This window comes from Emys orbicularis, chromosome 2, assembly GCF_028017835.1.
Source record: "Emys orbicularis isolate rEmyOrb1 chromosome 2, rEmyOrb1.hap1, whole genome shotgun sequence".
In the NCBI taxonomy this organism is placed as follows: domain Eukaryota; kingdom Metazoa; phylum Chordata; order Testudines; family Emydidae; genus Emys; species Emys orbicularis.
Window position 1 is genome coordinate 203705404 of NC_088684.1, and position 21671 is coordinate 203727074.

Genomic DNA, 21671 nt, shown 5'->3' on the forward strand with positions numbered 1-21671 from the left:
CCCAAAACTGGACACAGTACTCCAGATGAGGCCTCACCAATGTCGAATAAAGGGGAACGATCACGTTCCTCGATCTGCTGGCAATGCCCCTACTTATACAGCCCAAAATGCCATTAGCCTTCTTGGCAACAAGAGCACACTGTTAACTCATATCCAGCTTCTCGTCCACTGTGACCCCTAGGTCCTTTTCTGCAGAACTACTACTTAGCCATTCGGTCCCTAGTCTGTAGCAGTGCATGGGATTCTTCCGTCCTAAGTGCAGGACTCTGCACTTGTCCTTGTTGAACCTCATCGGGTTTCTTTTGGCCCAATCCTCTAATTTGTCTAAGTCCCTCTGTATCCGATCCCTACCCTCTAGTGTATCTACCACACCTCCCAGTTTAGTGTCATCTGCAAACTTGCTGAGAGTGCAGTCCACACCATCCTCCAGATCATTAATAAAGATATTAAACAAAACCGGCCCCAGGACCGACCCTTGGGGCACTCCGCTTGAAACCGGCTGCCAACTAGACATGGAGCCATTGATCACCACCCGTTGAGCCTGACGATCTAGCCAGCTTTCTATCCACCTTACAGTCCATTCATCCAGCCCATACTTCTTTAACTTGGCGGCAAGAATACTGTGGGAGACCGTATCAAAAGCTTTGCTAAAGTCAAGGAATAACACATCCACTGCTTTCCCCTCATCCACAGAGCCAGTTATCTCCTCATAGAAGGCAATTAGATTAGTCAGGCACGACTTCCCCTTGGTGAATCCATGCTGACTGTTCTTAGCAGAGCAATGCTCATGTTTAATTTGTTAATCTATGCAACAATATAACATTTTTTGATTACATCTGCAGCATTCAAGTGCAAAGAAATCGTTTGATGAGTTATCTGGAGTCACTCAAATATTCCTTTCAGTACTTGGCAGCATACAACAGTAATAATGAAAGAGAAAGTTGCTATTCCCATCTTAAATTATTCACTGGTGATGGTTTTCTATATTGTATACATCTGTCATTTGGGTAATTAGTTGTAAAATTGAGTATTACACACTTGCATTCGATGTTCCATTTCCTAATACTTTGAAGCCAGTGCCAAGCATATGCAGACTAATTCCAAAGCTTCATTGATGTTGAGTCAAAGTGAAGTCAATCATTTTCTAATAGATGGCTGTCCACAAGCAACTCTGCCAAAGTCTTGGTGGGAGGCTCTGAAGGCATATTTTGTTTAACAGGTACCCAGAGGGCACAGCGAAACCCATTCTTCGCAATTCTGCAGCATGGCTAAATTAAGCTTTCTAAGATCTGGTATCTGCCTTGAAACTACTGCAAGCGGTTACAAAAATCATGCCTCTCTCTGCTTTATCTTTATTGTTAATGTTGGGCTACCTACCAACTTGCATCTCAAAATTCCCATTTAGCAGTGTTTGTCATTTGCTAATAGGTGGCAATTCTGCATATGGCAAGTGCTAACCAGTTAGCCATGAATTAGACTACTTGTTGATGACTCCCACTGAAACTCAGGTCCAGTCAATCATGCTAGTCTGATCTCATCACTGTTTGTCAGGGGAGTGAACCAACTTCCATATTTTTCACTACACTATTTGCAGGCAAGACCCTGGAAAAATGTATCACCTTAGACATTACACAAAACTTCCAGTCTCTGACATTATCAGCTACTGAATAAACGAGAATGATGGGGATTCCTACTAACCAGGGAGTGTTCCTGCCAGCAATTTTCTCTTCACACTCAACACCAAGGAAAGGTTCTGGATTCAGCCTATGAAATCTCAGATGAATGGTTGGGTTATGGTAGACCTCTTGTGCCATACTTAGGGTCTCTTATGTGCTCTAAGAGAAACATGCAGAGATTCTCCTACCTTTAGGTACTGCACTGTGAACTACATACCACTAATACGGTTCCATGCCCAGTGAGAGACCATACTGCACTTTTTCCAGTATCCACTGTTTGTAGTCCCAGTACAGATCCTGCAGCTCTCCCTATTGCTCCAAGAGATTTAAACTTATTTTTGGGACCATGACAATTTAGGATAATCTGAATGATGCTGGACCCTAAACCAGAAGCTAGAATATCGGGGACATACTAGCATATGAAGTATGAATCCTGTATAGGAGATTTTTAAAAATTCACAAAACCAGGGGGAAACATGATTTGGATTGTCCATCTGTGAGAGTGAGTTCTACTTCCAAGGCAGTGGGAGGGAATCTGTCTTTCCCAGAAATTTTAAGAGCCAACCTAGATGAATTTCTGAGACACACTGAAGTGACTGATTGTGCTGGAAGATAAAACATTCACCTGGAATGGATTGCTTCATTGAAAAAAAGGTGGGTGAGGCAATATCAAAAAATTCTGTGTAAGCTTGAAAACTTGTCTGTTTCACCCACAGAAGTTTGTCCAATAAAGATATTACCTCACCTACCTTGTCTCTCCCCCATTCTGGGACCATCATGACTACAGCACTTGCTTCACTGACTCAGACATTGCTTAAATACTTAGCAATTGCAAGATCCAGCACAACCCTTGTGGCTTTCCCTACTCATTTCAATGAATCAGTGCCTGGCTAGGGTGGAATGGGATGCAGGGGAGGTCAGCTAGGAGCAGCAACAAATTAATGTGGGGCCCAGAGCCCAAGCTGTAGCGGGTAGCATGGTCTGAGACAGACTTTCTGAGTAGGTCCTCTATGGCAAGAAAAGGTTAGTTTAAGAAAGCTACACATTTTTAGCAGTGCAAAACCAATTCATAAATAGGATATGCATTGGGGACAGGAAAAACGGTGCCCTCAAGTGCATGAGGAAGACATCAGCTGGTTGGGAAGGTAATACCCAAAGCCCTGAAGGCTCAGTCAAACATTCAGCAGTGTTTGTTGACTTTAAAAGCATATCCAGAAGCCAGTCTTTTTTATGGTTTTTTCCCCCAGTTGTGGAAAGTGGAGCACTAGGAACAGCACCCTCCTTGCCTAATTAGGCATTAATTGTGGCAAGACATTTCAAGAGAACACCTGTAAAAAAAAGTTTTCCATAACCAATACTACCTATATTAGATAAAAACCAGTTCTGACTGACAGATTTTATCCTTCGTCTTACTTACCTCACTGGTTATTTTAAACTGCTCTTGATTTTTAAATATATTAGAACGTCTTAAATTTCATTTGACCTGTTGATCATACCACAGCTGCCACTGGCATGCAGCACACATCTGCTATTTAATTTTAGCTCATGTATTTTAATGTTACGGTACATTGCGGTACACTTGTCACCACTCCTATCACCTTTAGGCCTGGCTCCACACTGAAGTTGCACCAGTATAAAAGCTCTCCTCTTTTCAGCATGAACTGTGTGTGGCTGTATGACTTGCTTTCTACCTCAGTGTTCTCCCACGAATGACTCTCTGGCCTTCCTCTGATAGAAATCAGTTGGCTTCATAATTAAAGCAACTCTGTATGAGTGGGACTTAACTCTGCTTACTGGCAGGGTAGAGGTATCTGACTTCCAATTTAAAATACCAGTGAAAGCGGTCTTCCCACTGGTGTCCCACAGTGCTCTGCTTACTGTAGCCATGACCCCATCCATTTACTTTTCTGCATTCCAGTACTCTGGAGTCACCTGGACTAGAAGTTCACTACCGGCTCCAGTAGCACTGAAATATAGAGGAGTCTAATTTGCAAGCCACTTTTATATAGTGAATGCACAACACTTCAGAGAATCCAAAGCCTCGGGTCTGCCCGGAGTTAGATAACAGCTTCACTGGGGAGAGTTGGGGACAGGGGGAAGCGGGGAGTGCAATCCCAGATGGAAAGCAGTTGCAGAATGCATCTGACCAGATGGCAGCAGTGGGCAGTTAGCAGGCCACTGTCTGGTCTATTCTATCTGTTCTCACTAAATGATAGTGCAGACTGGCTGCAAAGTAGCAAGGAAAAGGCACCTGCACAAAAGCAACAGGACCCCTTTCCATCTAATTAGTGTTCTGTGGGGTTAGATGATTGAGGTTTTTTTGCTGTTCCCACTACCTGGTGAGCCAGGGTGGAACCATCCCTGGGTTGAATAGCTTTGAAGGTGTAACAACATCAAAGGGATTCAAGTAAACATATAACTGAGCAGCAGCTGGCATAAAAAAGTCTGGATATAATAGGAGTATAACAAATTTTAAATCTTTGGAATGTTCTTATTGCAGCCAGGTGGAACACAAGGCAAGGGAGTGTCCACTGGGAAAAAAAAAGTTAGAAAAGGAACCCGTGTTCTCCCCAAGAAGAGTTCGGTACCAGCCATCTAGATGTTAATTTCCTTCTATTTATCCATACTTAAAAGGCCTCTAGGAGAGACGGAGTAGTCCTTTATCCACAGCAAGTAACTGCTATTAAACATGCCAAAGCATATTATGCTATAAAACCCCTCTTGCATCTCAAATTAAGATAGGAAGATAGTCTCCTGTTAATCTGGGTAAGAGTTCTTGTATCAACCAGGCAGTTTTTAGATATTATTGTAATTTCACATTGTTTAATATAATGCTTAACATGGTAAGATGTGTAAATTTATTTTCTACATGGGTGTTTGAAGACTTAACTTTAACACCCCCCCACACAGAGCTAGGCATCTCCCACTACACCTTATGGACATGGTTCCTTGTTCTTTCCACCTTCCTTGGGAGCACTGAGCAGAGAACAGTTTCCATTGCAGTGGTGGTGTCGTCTTAGGCTAGTCTGTTAATTGTTTTTAAAAAACATTCTCTTTGGTTTAATATATTATACAAACCTCTGATCAATTAGTGCAGTAGAGAGATCAGAAACTTGGTCTGGTGGGTAAAGTTTTGGTTCTAAATTGGCTACTTAATTAAGGAGAAGTGTCTTCATCTGTGACCCTGCACAGTGGTTTTCTTCTAAAGCTATGAAAGCAGATAATCTGGAGCCACTGCATAAAACCATTTCATCCCCCCCCCCCCCTCCCTATCCTGGCCATTTCTTTAGGTCACAGTGTCTTCTTCACATGAACTAGTGACAAATATGAACCATCTCAAAGACAAAACACACAACCTCAGTTTACTGAGCTGTAAAATAAATAAGTGAAACCCTTAATTCAAGTCCAAATGTTAGTTAGCACCAAAGTTTGCTCTTTTGAACTGGAGCAGTCTCCAGGTTAATTCATTGATGTGAGTTGGTCAGGTACTGGCACAAGGGGGATGAACAACCTCAAAGTCTATAGCACATTGCTATAGATTAGGATGCGTTCTAACCTTTACTATCAGCATTTGTAACTTCCAAAGTCTTGGAAATATTAAGTGACTGCCACATCATTTAGTCTCCAAAAGATTGTTACAGGGCAAATTGATTCCATCAAGTCTTAAATTTTGAAGTATGAAGAGTGTGTGCCAGGCCTCCACAGAACACTACAAAGAATGGATGTTCCAGAATGATAAGTGTTAGTCTGCAAAATACATTTGGCACAGTTCTATCTGAAGTCATATTTTGCACTAGTGCAATTCTTCATCCAGAGAGCAACTCATAGCACTGCACAAAAGATAATCTTTATTTTAGAGATAGGAAACCAAAGCAGAGATTATTTGCTTAAACTCTGTCAATGGCAGAATTGGGAACACAACCCATGTCTCCTGACCTAGTCACTTGCTCCTTCCTTGATCTAAACTCCAGTTTTTAAGAGAGCTATAGCTAGTGTCTGCAAGTAATTCTAAAATTTAGTTTTATGCACATTTGTGTGAAAAACCTAACATTTAACAATCAGTACTGTATATTATTAATTTGCTTTGCAATAGCACTTCGGAGCTCTGGTCACGGATCAAGACCCAGAATAAAATTGGAAGAATGATTCATCACATGTCTGCAATTGTTCCTTGTTCCTAGTTAAGTCTGACACCACTAACACCTATGAGTCAGCAGAGGCTTGTTGGGGGTATGGTTTGTCTGCCCTGTTTTCAGTCTGTCACAGTAGGATCTTTACCTAGTGCCGGAAACTGACTCCCAACACTCCTGTCATTTTTCCCTACCCACTATCAAATATCACCAGCCTCAACTATGAGAAAAAGTCTAGTACTATACTCCAAGATGTCTGCGATACAGCTATATATTTAGCCAACCATCTTTCCATGCAACTCAGTAGGTGTTTATACCCTCCAAGGAGCGACTGCCTTTTAAAGCTATGACTAAAGATTTGAAGTCAACCTTTAATTATATTCAAGTCTACAGTCACCATCTGATTGGATCGCGGTTTGTTGGCATGAGCCATGAGGGTATCTTTGTATCTTATACATTTCTTATCTCCAGATTAGACTACAATACTTTTTCTACATAAGGCTACATCTTAAGTTTCAAGTTATAGACTGTAGAATTTGGTAACTTCTTTGTTACAGGTATATTGTTGCATGGTACCTGACACCACTGGTTTTGGATCTGAACTGCTATTTACTTACTACTGGGCAGAATTTGAAGGTGTTGGGTTTGACCTACAAGGCCTAAATGACTTAGGACCTATTTCTGAAACCCCACCTCTTCCTGTGGGACACTGCCACAGTCACGGTCAGCAGAGCTGGACCACACCCACGTGAAGAGACAGCTGGAGAGTATTCTTTGTGACTACCCCTAAGCTTCAGAAATTCCAAGCTCCATTGATATGAAATAGTCCTGTTTTAATCAACCCTCAGGCCATGCTACAGAACACATTTTCCTGAACTGAGAGACACTGGGGAGATCATAAAAATAAGTTGTTTTAGCTGCTGGTGTGTTATTTACTAATGATTGGGCAAAAGGGAAGTGCTTGGATTAATCTATTTAGATAAATATTTTTTAAATAAATCAAAGAGCATCTAGAGCAAAGGATGGATGCATTTTTAATGGAATGTGCCCATAAGCTTATATGTATTTTACTTCATATAATTCACTTCAAAATTTACATCTTCAAATTCAGGGCTGTACTGCTTTGCCTGAGCCTGTATTTCCAAATAGGGAGGTGGTAGATGAACAAAAATTCACCAGAAGGGGTTGACGATCACTGTCTGGTTTAGAGGCCATCATAATTTGCAGTCTAAAGTATTTCTCACCTTGTCCATAGATTATCTAGGCCAGAGGGATTTAAAGAGGAAAAGCTCTCTATACCGAGTCAGTGGAGAGATTAGGAATTGCCCCATTCTCAGGACTGAGTAGAGTATGGAAATCTCCCCAAAGAACAAAGTTGCTTGCTATATGGGTACTTTCCTATAAAAGAATCAATGAGAGATTCTAGCTGTCCCCAGAAAGACTCATTGCAGAAAGAGAAACCAAGAGGGTTGCAGGCAGGGGAGGTTAAATATTCATGGCTAATAAAAACAAATGTATCTGAAAAGAAAACTGAAGGCCAGGAAATAGGGGCTATCTGATCTTAATAGATATGATATTTGTTTTAACGGAAACAGAAGGCCGGAGGGCATGTCTACCCCTCTTAGCATGCTTAACACTCCCTTATAAAAAGAGATTCAAAGCCTGGAAGACAACAGATCTCGCCCTTAGATAGCCAAATTTCTTGAAGGAAAAGTACATTGGATTGGGATAAAATGATTTCTATGTTCCATATCCTGAGATTTGCTTTTGATACCACCAATTTTCCAGGAGGCAATCTTCATGCGATATTTTAATGTCTTGCTCAGACCCATCTCCTAGTCATTCTACCTCCTTTTCTACAGCCTCGATTAAAAGACGGTGTTGGTAAATGCTCCATTGGCTTTATAAATAGACCTATTTCTCTCAGGGTTAAAGACTATAATTCTATGATTAATTCATGGGATTGAGCAGTAGTGCCTAAATCTGTGCCATTTGATTTCACTTGAGTAGTAGGGTATAGGCAGAGTTTACTTGAATAATTTGACCATTCATTTTGTTACCTAGAGCTGAAATTCTCTTTGACTGAACACTTTTAGACTGTTTCCCTTTAACCTTTTCTACGAGGTAGCCTCTGTAGCTAAGGAGCACTCTCAGACTTAAAAAAAGACTCAGCAGTCCTTAAAATTCCATCTCCATGCCTGTGGTTCTACATGAGAAAAAACCTTCTGACTTTGATATCTGGGTAAAGAACACACTACTTGCTCCAAAATGTGCATACACTGTGTTGCAATTGGACCTCTGACTCATCCTTTCCCCCAGAAATATAAACACCAGGGACTCGGCCTAGCTACGCTTTTATTTCTTAGTCTTGAATCTGAAATACTTTCAATTAAACAAAGCTGAGAGGTTGGAATAATTCATGGGTAAATATGAGGCTGCTCTCTAACCTCAGAAATGTGAGAGTGAATAACAGGAGTGGTTTGAGTATTGACATTGCCCGTCTGGAACATACCAAGTTATTATTAGTCTTTGAATCCCTTAGTTAAGCTTAAAAATTAGAGAAACTTGCATCTAATAGCTTAATTTCAAAAAACCAAACTACTCAGCCTGAAGGGTGCATTACAGGTCCATATGGTATTTACTGATAGCCAAATTATCCAGTAATTTTAACTGTGAAGAGGGGATATTTTCATCCCACAAAAGAAAATCTTGTATATAACCAAAATAATCCAAATCATACCACAGCTTCAGATTATGGCTAGGGCTGTTAAAAATAGGGACTGCAGCAATATTTAAAAATATTAAAAAAAAAAAAAAGTTTGATCAAAGGACCCTGTGGAAGGAATCTGAATTTACTACCATCAAGACAAATTTATTTATATCGACATTGGTGGCAATTGTAAGGTTAATGTAAATACTGAAGCTCTTATCCTTATATATTCCTGTGAGAGGTTCCTCCCACCCCCCGTTCTTTAGTGATATCCTATCCACTAAACCTCTGGCATTGTCTGTCCTGATGGACGTTACCTATTGTGCTCTTCTGGAACAGCCACATTTTCCATTAGGGAAATTTTAAATTTAAATCAGCCATCATCATCATCATCAAGCTCTTGGTGAAGGTATTATTACCACAGAAATGTAAGGATCATATCAATTGGAGGGCTCCTCTTTTAGCAAATTTACCAATAAGAACAACAAGGACTTTCCCTGCCAGTGCATCTACTAGTATTATTGTTCCTCTATTATAGAGGAAATAAAGTTACTCTGAGAATTATCATCCAGTAAGCCTTTCAGATCTCTTCCAGATACCTCCTGGGGAGGTTAGAAGACTGGTCTGAGAGCTGAAACTTTTTTGCAGAGGAACAAGCTGACTTTAGGAAAGGCCCCTCAACTATAGATAACATTTGTGCTCATATTGGACCTATACATATACAATTCTCTCCCCTTTGGAGGAGCAATGTGACCTTAGATTTGAAATCTGCCTATGATGCTGTTGATAGAGGCAGTCTTTGGGGGGGGGGGGGGGGAGAAGAGGAACCGAATACTTAATCCACAAGGGCTGGGATATCTTTAGAGAAAGCCTTTTCTGGCCAGATGGCATCTAGAGTTAGAATAGGGAAGAAGGGTGAGCTAACATCTTATTTTCATCAGGAAGAGTAGGAGTCAGGGTTGATTACATGTCCCCATTTTAATTTTTATATTAAATGAGGTAGTGGCACAATTAGAGGGGGAGCATTATTCTACCCCTAGAATTCTGAACAGACCAATGTCAGTCCTCCTGTATGCAGATATGGTTTTGTTGTCCCAAACTCCTTTGGTCCGAAGCATCTGCTTAAAGATTACATTTTTTTGTTTTGTTTTGTTTTGTTTTGGTTTGTCAGCAGGAGTGTATGATTCACTTATCAGAAAACTAAAGTAGTTACCTTCAGCCATAGACCAAAATTGCATGAGTGGATAATTGCCCACTGTACTGAACAGGTTGAGTCCTTTTCTTATCTGGGTATTTGTTTTTTATACAGGGGTGTATGAGACAAACATATACAGGAGGCTTAAGGGCCATGCAAGCAGCTCTTACTTTCCCATGTGCATGGGGTAGTTTAATTGCACACACTGGCTCTCAGTGTTTAGTGCTAACATTTATGCTCAGATATTATATGGTGTGGAAATTTGGGATGGGAAAGAACTTGTGTCATTAGAGATGATGCAAAATCAGTTTTAGCAGAATGCTTGGTCTGCCTACTTATACCCCTACTGCTTTACTTAGGGTAGAGGTGGGAGAGTGCTCCATTTCAACTGAAGCACAATGCCTCTCTAATTGGTTATGAATTCAGCATAAGAATTTATATCTGATGACAATGTTATATTTGGAGAAACAGCTTAATAGGTCTCAAACTTTAAGTTTCCCTGGCTTTTGCAAGTACATCTATATCTACATTGTGTGTGGTTTTCAGCAACAGGTTTGGTCAGCATTTTAAGTGTAAAAAAATTAAGCTTAGAGTTTAAGATATTTGTAAACAATTAGACATAGCAGATGTTAAACAAAACAAAGGTCTCCCTTGAAGGCCATCTATACATTTGAGAAATTTAGAGTAAAATAAGCTAAGGCAGGCCTTCAGAGTACTGCTTTCAAAACAATGCAGTCAGCTTATTTGAAAAGCAGATATATTAGCACTGAAAGACACCCCTGATGCCCATGCAAGATAGCCAGGTTGAAGATTTGTTACAATTTTTTTGAAAATCAGCAGCCATTTTCCCCTCAAACAATAATTTTCAGTCTTAGCCCAGAAGCCTTTTGGCTCATTGGTTTAAATTAGAATATTTGTTATAGAGAGGTGGTTCCGTCATATGGTCAGTTGTTCTATTTACCTAGGTGGCAGCAAAAGCAAGAATTATGTGAAGTTTCTCTTTATGGTCTAAAATGGATCTACTTTAACTTTTGTAATTTTGTTTTATGGGCTGTTTGAAAAGTGTAATTTGAATTTAGAAGGGCTGAATCTTTATTTGTATTGTGACAATTTTAAAATTCCTCCTTATTCTGTCAAGCATTGTGGTTAATTACTAGCACTATACTAATACAATAAATATTTTACTCCTTATAAGAGATTCGTAACATGACTTAGTGGCACAGCTGAGAACTTTGCCTGTTTTTGCCCTTCATTCCCTGATTGGCTAATGTAGGCTTGTTTCACTTCACTGGACAGACTTTTCATTCCCACACAAATGTTATTTGACAATGAAATCTGAAGGTTTGGAAGTGCTCATTAGGTGACAAACTACAAATGGTCAAAGCTTAAATAACTTAAAATTGATGAGATGAACAAGAAAGTCCTCAATTCTGCAGCTTTCCAGATTTGAGAAGCTGTATTTTTATAGAAGCCATTTGCCAACTTCTCCATTTTTCTTACTGACTGCTTTCAATATTCAGCACAAAGAGGCCTCTGCACTGAATCAGACTAGGACGCAGTGCAGGCCAAGTGAGCAGGGCCGGCTCCAGGCACCAGCCCACCAAGCTTGTGCTTGGGGCGGCACCTGGAGGGGGGCGGCATGGCGCTCCGGCTCCCGCCGCCGGGGAGAGCGGGGCCACAGCCGGGCTCGCCGCCCTCCCCCTGGCGCTCTGGCCGCCGGGGGCTCGCCGCCCTGCTCCCGGCGCTCTGGCCGCCGGGGAGAGCGGAGCCCCGGCTGGGGCTCGCCGCCCTCCCCCCGGCGCTCTGGCCGCCGGGGGCTCGCCGCCCTGCTCCCGGCGCTCTGGCCGCCGGGGAGAGCGGAGCCCCGGCCGGGGCTCGCCGCCCTCCCCCCGGCGCTCTGGCCGCCGGGGGCTCGCCGCCCTGCTCCCGGCGCTCTGGCCGCCGGGGAGAGCGGAGCCCTGGCCGGGCACTCCGCCCTCCTCCCAGGGCTCCGGCCGCCCGCCCCCCCCGGCGCCCTTCCCCCCGGCCGCCGGGGAGAGCGGAGCCCCGGCCGGGACTCACCGCCCTCCCCCCGGGGCTCCGGCCGCCCTCCCCCTGCCCCCCGCTGCGGGGGGGGCAGCCGGAGGCTTTTTTGCCTGGGGCGGCAAAAAAGCCAGAGCCGGCCCTGCAAGTGAGGACTGTATCTCTGAGGGTACAGTTACTCTGAACCCCTACATTGTGAATTAGGCTAAGGAGCAGAGTAAGCTGAGGAGCAACACATTTCAAGAAGCTTAGTAACTTAAGTGCACACCTGTTAACACGAAGCCAGGTTAAAACAGATGAGCTAAATCAGCGTGACTGGTGCTCCTGTAACCTTTGGGTGGACTAGAGCAGGGGTTCTCACCCTTTTTCTTTCTGAGCTCCTGCCCCGATGCTATACAAACTCCACGGCCCACCCGTGCCACAACAATTGGTTTTCTACATATAAAAGCCAGGGCCAGATTTAGGGGGTAGCAAGCAGGGCAATTGCCTGGGGCCCCCCACAAAGCTAAGTTGCTCAGGCTTTGGCTTCTGCCCCAGGTGGCAGGGCTCAGGGCCCCAGGCAGTGGGGTTTCAGGTTTCTGCCCTGGGCCCCAGAGAGTCTAATGCTGGCCCCAGACCCCCGTTTGAGAACCACTGAGCTAGAGCAGCGTTTCTCAACAACCAATCCACGGACCAGTGCTGGTCCCTAAGATCTCTCGGACACAATGTAGGAAGCCCGCAAGCTGGTCCCTGGTTTCAAAAAGGCTGAGAAATACTGGGCTAGAGTTTACTTCGGGCTTCTCCACTTCCTAAAAAACCCAATTCCCATAGAAAAGCACCTGGAGACCCAGAATTGAGTCCTTTAGGGTTTTCAGCAAGGATCACACAGGGTCAACCTGCCCACCATCAAGTCCAAAAAGAACAAAAGGAATTAAATTTAATTTTTAAGTAACACTTTTATAGAGATAAAGAAACAATAGTAATGACAATTTCTACAACATAAACATAGCTATTTTATAATTCACATACATTATCTTCGGTTATATATAAACAAAGAAAACAAATTAAATCTAACCAGGTCAGTCCCCACAGAAACACAGTGGGGAGAAATCCCAAAAGCTTCGGTTGAGTTCACCCGAGTCTCAGTTACAGTTTTTGACTGCCAAAATCAACACAGTCTGCTATGTCAAAAGCACTGCAACAACAATTTACCTCCACTCGCTTGTAGAAATCTTCAGCTGGAATCCAGGCAGACTCTTCCTCCTCTGCTGAAATCACTGTTAGATAGTCAGCTGATTAGCCAATCACTAGATTAAGTATATAGATTTTTAAAAACCCCGTTAGAAGAAAGATTCAAAACTGAGAACAGCAAAATAAATGACTTTCCCCATCATCACATTCAAATAAGAGAAAAGTGAATCATACTAGTTGAGACAATTTAACTAAAACAGCATGGCTAAAATCAAATGACATTCCAAATATAAAATAAAAATAAAATAAATCAGTTTTCCCCTTTCTATAATTAACTCTGCCAGGGCTTCCCTGTGGCAGGGTTAACAATATCACTAACCTGCTGCAAAATGCTTCAGAGGTAGGGAAAACAGGCTGCCTTCTGCTCCTGTGGATCAACTTATTCAAATCCACACAGGGCACATGGCCACTTGCCCTCATAGAGTTTGAGTCCAGCTACAGGGACCCTATTGAGCATACCCAAAAACTACCACACCCAATTCCAGAAACTTCTGAGTGTGCAGTGTTAATTGGGCATCTGCCTAGCAACAATGCAGCAGACAACTCATTCATACCTGCCCTCCCCCATAGATCGCTTAAAGAGATATCTCCCTATTAGGCACATGGGTTACACTCAACTGCTGCTTCTGTGTGCACACTTCCTCCATGACTTAACTTGCTTCCAAGGAGGGGACTACAAATCCCAGCATCCTTTGACTATTTGTAGTTCTTTTTCCCCAAGGGAATACCAGAGTGGTTCAGGTTTAGGCAGCCCAAGTCCTTGCATCAACAGAGTTTCATTGCTTTGTGAGGGCCACATCTTAGAGTACTTTGCTGAGCACTTCTCTCCTTCCATTCATAATTGTATAATATCCCTAACCACAGCAATTTCTTTCTGGAGAAAGTGATAGCTGAACATACACTAAATATTTGTCTGTCTTAACAGCTCAGAATGAGAGCCACCCTTAAATGCCTAGCCAGCTCTCTGTAGGCCAGTTTGACAGCCCCTATTCTACAGTTTGTCCTCTCTTCCCTTTTTACAGGCTTTTCTTTCCTGACCTATTTATTTCCTGTTGCCACATTAATTGCATCTATTGCTCACACCCACTAGGGGTCACACGTTTACATCTTTCATTAAGTTACCAAGGCCTTAGCAAAGAGGTAAGATAACACCAATTTGAAGGCATGTTCCGTCACAAAAGCAGTTTCCCTAAATAATCCTCATCATGGAAATATAAGAATAAGTATTCATTCTGTATTTGATTGAAAAACTGTATTACAGTCCCTTAGGATGTTAGGTTTCCCTGGAGCACTTTTGTCATGAGTGCATTTCCCCCACATGGAATAAGAAATCAGCACTTGCTGCTGCAGATGACTAAGGAGTATCAGGTATGGCAGTATAGCACTATTCATCTTAAAAAGAAATGTATGCTGATGAGGGTCTCATAAGGCTTAAAGCATGACAGCATTGCTAATTCATTCTTGCTCTTTGTATGGCATCTTTGGGGTTTATTTCTGTTTAATTGCCTTATTGGAAAGTAACCACTGATTCTCTCTTGCCTCAGGCATTTATGATGTGGAGGTTTTCTTCTAGTTTTCATTTAAATATTTGCTAGACACTCAGTGTAGCTATAATAATAGGAGTTTTAATATGGGTGTAGTTTGCTAAAATCCTGAATGATGTGTTATTTCCCTCACTCAAACACAAACTCTGCCAAATTCTCAGTATTTTTGATTTTTTACCAAAATGTACTTCATAGTGCCCTTAAACTTTCCATCCATGGAAAAATAGTGGAATGAGATACGAAGAGAGAAAGCTATGCATAGGTTAGCTGATGCTCTTTACAGAATTGAAAATACCTTGTAAAAAAAGGGCTTTTCTCAATTTTTCCTTAAGTAAATTTCCCCAAATGCATTAATCATTCTGCAATCTTCACATCAGTATACAAGGAGAGCTGGAAAACAGTCTAGCTCATCTAAAGAACAGTATCTAATATTCTAGCACCGAGCCTGACTTGAAAACTAGTATTTTCTAGACTTGTTTCTGTTTTAAGTTCCTAAATGAAATATTACAATAGCTTGGTATGAACTCCTATCACTCTAAGCAACTAACCTATGCTATCTCTAGTTATTCCTTCTTTTCTAAAACTAGATTTATGCTACCTTAAGTCTTTTATCAACATCAGCTGCTGAATTCCACCCACATTATTAGCCAGTCAGATATGAATAATCATTTAAATTAAAAGGCCTGCCTACAGAAGGAAACCAAGCTGAAAACAATTATTGATTATATGCCAAAAAAGCCACCTTGTAAAAGCTTATCTGAGTAAAAACATATATTTTTCATACATGCTATTTTTAAATTCCTTAGCACCAGTGGTTAAAACCTTTTAAATATTAAATTAAAAATTAGTTTCTCAAACCAATTCAAGGAGACAGACAGTAGATTATGCAAATCACAGTTTCTATCTTCCCATTGAATGATCCAAGGCCAGTTGAATGCAGTGGGAGTCTTTCCAGTAAAAAAAAGATTTTATCTTTTTAAAATCCTCTCCTCAGACAGTACAAGCAAAGACAGAAAGAATCTGATGGGGGAAGGTTGGTTGGCAACATGTGGAACATGTTAAGAATCCCATTTAAGGTATTATAATCTAAATATTTCACACATATTCATACAAACACTTTGTCTATAATCTGTATACTTTATATGGGAGGCAATGTATCATAGTGGTTAGAATTGAGAACAGATCTGTGTTCTAAACACTGGCTTGTACTATGATCCTGATCAAGTCATTTGGGCCCAGATACTCAAGGGTATTTAGGCACCTAACTAGCCTCTTTGTCCTTCACTACCCCATCTGTAAAATGTGGATATTACCCACATTTGCAGAGAGCTTTGATATCTTTGCAAGCAAAGGGCTGTAGCAAATCCAAAGTATTCTTTTTATTGTTATATACATTTTCTGTATAGACACTGATTTTTATTATATGAGAATTGGCCAGTTTTGTAATAATTTTAATAAGTGAATTATAAACCTGCATTAATACAATGTTAATTTTGCATAGCTAAAGTCCTAAGAAGTTAGCAATTGCAAATGGTAATAGCAACAATAACTCAGCCAACCATACTGTACATGCTGTGTTTTAAGCCATAAATGTAGGCCTTCATTTTGCAAGTACTTCTGCTGTACCCCACAGGTGGCCTGAACTGTTGCATTCTAGTGAAAGCACAAATAGAAGCTATATTTGGGTATGGGGAGGCATAGTTCTCAGCAGCACTAGGCAGTAGTCGTAAGTCTCAAGCCTCCTGTACATCTAGATCCTGATCCAATACTCAAGTGAAGTCAGTGGAAGGTATCAGGGTGGATATGTCAACACTGCATCTGCGAGTGAACCTCCCAGTCCGGGTAGACAGACACACACTAGCTCTGCTTGAGCTACGGTCCCCCCCGCTCCCTTTTATCCTTATTCCCGCTACTGGGCAGGAGTATCTTGGCAGCCACATAGCAGTTTTGGCAATGCAGGACCAGCTTCTCCTGCATTTCTTCTTCTGCTCATCTCTTTTTTTTTTTTTTTTTTTTTTTTACTGTCCATATACATATGCAACATTCCGCATCTGCGCTGAACAGGATCGAGCCCAAGATGTCTACTTCAATGCATTGAGTATTCATGTAAAACTAGTTACCTGGGAATTTACAAGCTGTGCTGTCAAAGCTCTTGCATCTGGTAATCTCTGCAAATCTAAATCATCCCTAGGTTGATTTAGCTTTTCTTAACAGGAAATGTTGGAAAATCTACATCCTGTAACCCCGTCCAAAATGTATTTTTCAAACTTTGCTCCTGTTTATGTATCTCTTACTAATAATGAGTGTGATAATGTTTCTAAACAGATTACACTGGTCTACAATTTTTGAGAAGTCGTCTGCTTCAGAGATAAAATGTGCTATTTATTATGTATTTTGATGTGCTGAATTCAAATATGACAATTAAATCAACTGATTGGCTACTGTTTCTAATATATTTAAGTTTTTACATTTTATGTCTATGTATATTGTGTAGATAGTAGAGTTTTAATCATAAATTGTAAACCTAGGTCTTTTCATGTGTTTATGGTTGCTTTACATGAGAATATTACACCTGTCCTGTTTATGTAACACTTTAAAAATCAGCAAAAGGGTTATATAAATAAAATTTATTATGAAACAAAAGGCAAAAAACTATTATGTACATAGTTTAGTCCTATTCAGTGTCTACTCGGCGCTTCTTGGCTTGTCTCTTGTATTCATTAAATGGAGCATCTCTTGTCACTGTCCAGCAATAGTCTGCAAGCATTGATGGGCTCCATTTGCCCTGATAGCGTTTCTCCATTGTTGCAATGTCCTGGTGAAATGGCTCGCCGTGCTCGTCACTCACTGCTCCGCAGTTCGGTGGAAAAAAATCTAGATGAGAGTGCAAAAAATGTATCTTTAGTGACATGTTGCAACCAAGGCTTTTGTATGCCTTGAGGAGGTTTTCCACCAATAACCTGTAGTTGTCTGCCTTGTTGTTTCCGAGAAAATTTATTGCCACTAACTGGAAGGCTTTCCATGCCGTCTTTTCCTTGCCACGCAGTGCACGGTCAAATGCATCATCTCGAAGAAGTTCACGAATCTGAGGACCAACAAAGACACCTTCCTTTATCTTAGCTTCACTTAACCTTGGAAATTTTCCACGGAGGTACTTGAAAGCTGCTTGTGTTTTGTCAATGGCCTTGACGAAGTTCTTCATCAGATCCAGCTTGATGTGTAAGGGTGGTAACAAAATCTTCCTTGATTCAACAAGTGGTGGATGCTGAACACTTTTCCTCCCAGGCTCCAATGACTGTTGGAGTGGCCAATCTTTCTTGATGTAGTGGGAATCTCTTGCACGACTATCCCATTCGCAGAGAAAACAGCAGTACTTTGTGTATCCAGTCTGCAGACCAAGCAAGAGAGCAACAACCTTCAAATCGCCACAAAGCTGCCACTGATGTTGGTCATAGTTTATGCACCTCAAAAGTTGTTTCATGTTGTCATAGGTTTCCTTCATATGGACTGCATGACCAACTGGAATTGATGGCAAAACATTGCCATTCTGCAGTAAAACAGCTTTAAGACTCGTCTTCGATGAATCAATGAACAGTCTCCACTCATCTGGATCGTGAACGATGTTGAGGGCTGCCATCACACCATCGATGTTGTTGCAGGCTACAAGATCACCTTCCATGAAGAAGAATGGGACAAGATCCTTTTGACGGTCACGGAACATGGAAACCCTAACATCACCTGCCAGGAGATTCCACTGCTGTAGTCTGGAGCCCAACAGCTCTGCCTTACTCTTGGGTAGTTCCAAATCCCTGACAAGGTCATTCAGTTCACCTTGTGTTATGAGGTGTGGTTCAGAGGAGGAGGATGGGAGAAAATGTGGGTCCTGTGACATTGATGGTTCAGGACCAGAAGTTTCATCCTCTTCCTCTTCCTCGTCTGACTCAAGTGAGAATGATTCTGGTGCATCAGGAACCGGCAGTCCTTCTCCGTGGGGTACTGGGCGTATAGCTGATGGAATGTTTGGATAATGCACAGTCCACTTTTTCTTCTTTGACACACCTTTCCCAACTGGAGGCACCATGCAGAAGTAACAATTGCTGGTATGATCTGTTGGCTCTCTCCAAATCATTGGCACTGCAAAAGGCATAGATTTCCTTTTCCTGTTCAACCACTGGCAAAGATTTGTTGCACAAGTGTTGCAGCATATGTGTGGGGCCCATCTCTTGTCCTGATCTCCAATTTTGCAGCCAAAATAAAGGTGATAGGCTTTCTTAACCATAGTGGTTATACTGCACTTTTGTGATGCAAAAGTCACTTCACCACAAACATAGCAGAAGTTATCTGCACTGTTCACACAAGTACGAGGCATCTCTGCTCACTTTGGCTAAACAGAAATGTGTCCCTTTGCAAAATCAAACACTGACAAATAAGAGAGCATGACACTGTCTGATTTCTAGAGCTGATATAGGGCAATTTGTTCAGCAGAGTGATGTAAGCTTCGTTATGATTGCATCATCCATGACTTCTAGGAATAACATGATGCAATTCATATCATATATGATGCAATACCAGCTTCAGATTGCATCATTCATTGTTTTGCCTAAAAAGCAAGTACTGTCCAAACCCAGTCATAGATTTATTCATAGATCCAGTCAAAGATGTATTTTAGTCATTTCTGGTTTAAATTGAGATCCCTTCCCTTTATAACTCACTTATCCTCCGCCATTCCCAAGTCAAGGGTCGTATATACTGACCCAATAACATATCTTGAAAACTAGAGCCAATCAACAATTTTAAGCATCATTTTCGTTCTCAGTGACCCAGAATTAGTAAAGTTTGACTACATTTATTTCAGAAGCATTTTGGCTGTAGAGCAGTGTTACTGGAGATTTAGATCAAGTTCTGAATCTTGGCTGTAGATGTCCTTATGTGGCTGAATAACTGATATAAATATCTGCTGTGAAGAGATTAACTATGCAACAACACACATTCACTAATCTTGTACATTTATTAGACAGACACAGCTTAAGTCTAAACCCTCATTGCTATATGATACTGAGCTAATTGTAGTTTGTCTTGCATGACAACCTTTTCCCCCGTTCTTAATGCAAAACTGTTGACTTGGCTCATCTTCTCCTTTTGGCTCTCAAGCGTTAACCATGGACTGAGTGCAATCAAATCAAGGTCCCCAGCGTGCATATACATATACTAGGGTGACCAGATATCCCGATTTTATAGGGACAGTCCCGATTTTTGGGTCTTTTTCTTATATAGGCTCCTATTACCCCCCGCACCCCATCCCGATTTTTCACACTTGCTGTCTGGTCACCCTAACATACACACACAGTTACAGACGAGGTTTGATACAGAAGATCTGATCTGCATGATCTCTAAATATAACTGTAAATCCCAGACTAGCTCATTCTGAGGTTTTGCATTCTTTACTATAAGTAAGATATCCATGGGAGGCCTAGGTCTAGTTGCTCAGTTGCAACGTGGTTGAAGTTTGTAGTAAACTTTCCTCTTTTCCCGCACCCTCTTGAAAAAAGAAAAAAAATCTAGACCATTACAGATTTTTTTTGTCTGTGGGCAGATCAGGATGAAAAATGCAAATGCGTCTATAATTACATCATTTCACAGTGTGAAAATATCATTTTGATTAATACCAATATATTTAAAACAATATAATGTGTTTAATGAATTATTGAAAGGGGGAAATGTTTTGTTTTACAGGCTAGCTTTGCTGAGTGTCAGTGCTATGGGGAAAGACAGAGATGAGTTTTGTGTGGAAAATTGTGTGGTCAAAACTTCATTAGCTTTGACCAGCTGGAAATAACCAAGACATTAAGCAGGTAGTGCTGGTGGACAAACCCTCCAAAGTCTGGTTGCCCCAGCAACGGATACTACTCTGCTGTCTCTAGATCTGGTAAAAATATTTTGCACATTTTTTTAAAAGAAAATGGCCCCTTTTGTGACAATAAAACTTTTTGTAAAAAAAAATTTGTCAACAATATAGAATGTTTCCATTTTTCTGTGACTTTTTTTCCAAAAATTTAAATCCTTTCTGACATTTTTTACTATAGAAAACTTGGTTTCAATAAGAAAACGCTGGTTTTAGCAAACAAAATATGTCTATCAGAAAGTTTACCAATATTCTATAACAATTTTGGCAAAAACATCACTAAAAGTTTCAAAAAGATGAAAAAACATTTTGAAATTTGCCATGCAGGTTTCTTCCTGTCTTTTGACCAGCTCTGTCTCTCTGTGGAGAGGGAAAGTAGAGCTCTGCTGCAGACTTCTATCTGCCTGAGGCCCCCTTATTTGTCTCCTTCCACCCATTGCCAAGTTCAAAAAGCTCATCCTCTGGCAGCTTCTACTCTGGGGACTGGCCAAACATGTTCTATTTCTGGCCTATCCCTGCTACCTGTCACAATATTATCTCTGCCACTGACTTTCCAGGAAGACTTAAAGGACTTCAAGTATCTATGACAATGTAAATTAACCATTGTTGGACATATTAACACTATTTGGGGGAAACAAAACCCAGCAATCAGCCATTATGCTGTTGGGAAGCATTCCTCACCAGTCCCATGATAGCAGTCAAAGAAGTCTAGGGCCAAATTAGCTTATCCATGAAGTAGATGGAAAATTCCACACAATGATAAATGCTTGAAGCTATGAACGAGTGAAAAGAATCTGGATTCACCCTCCAGAACACTTCAGACATTAGTCATGAAGGAGGGGGGGGGGGAAATCTTAACCGCAGTCATGGGAAAAGAATATACAAACTCTGTGGTGCAATCAGTTGGCTTTGGACGGAGGTTTCCATCACTAACTTGCTTGTCTCACTCTGCCTCTTACTTGTCTTGGGTGATCTCAGTATAGTGAGGTGAGCTAGGAAGACAGTGTGAAGCACAACACATTTAGGGGTTATGGTATCAATGCCCAAGAACAAAAGGTGATCACAATATCCTAAAGGGACAGGAAAGAGTGGTCCAGTAGTTGAAGAGCATTTTCATTCAGAGTTCTTAAATTTCAAACCTAAGAGAACAGGGAAAGGAGCTTAAAAAGCAGTCGATGACACAGCTGCTGAAATAAAATGGGTAGCCAAAGAGGCACACTGGCAGACATTGTCTGTGAAAGAGTTCCACAGCAAGGGACTCT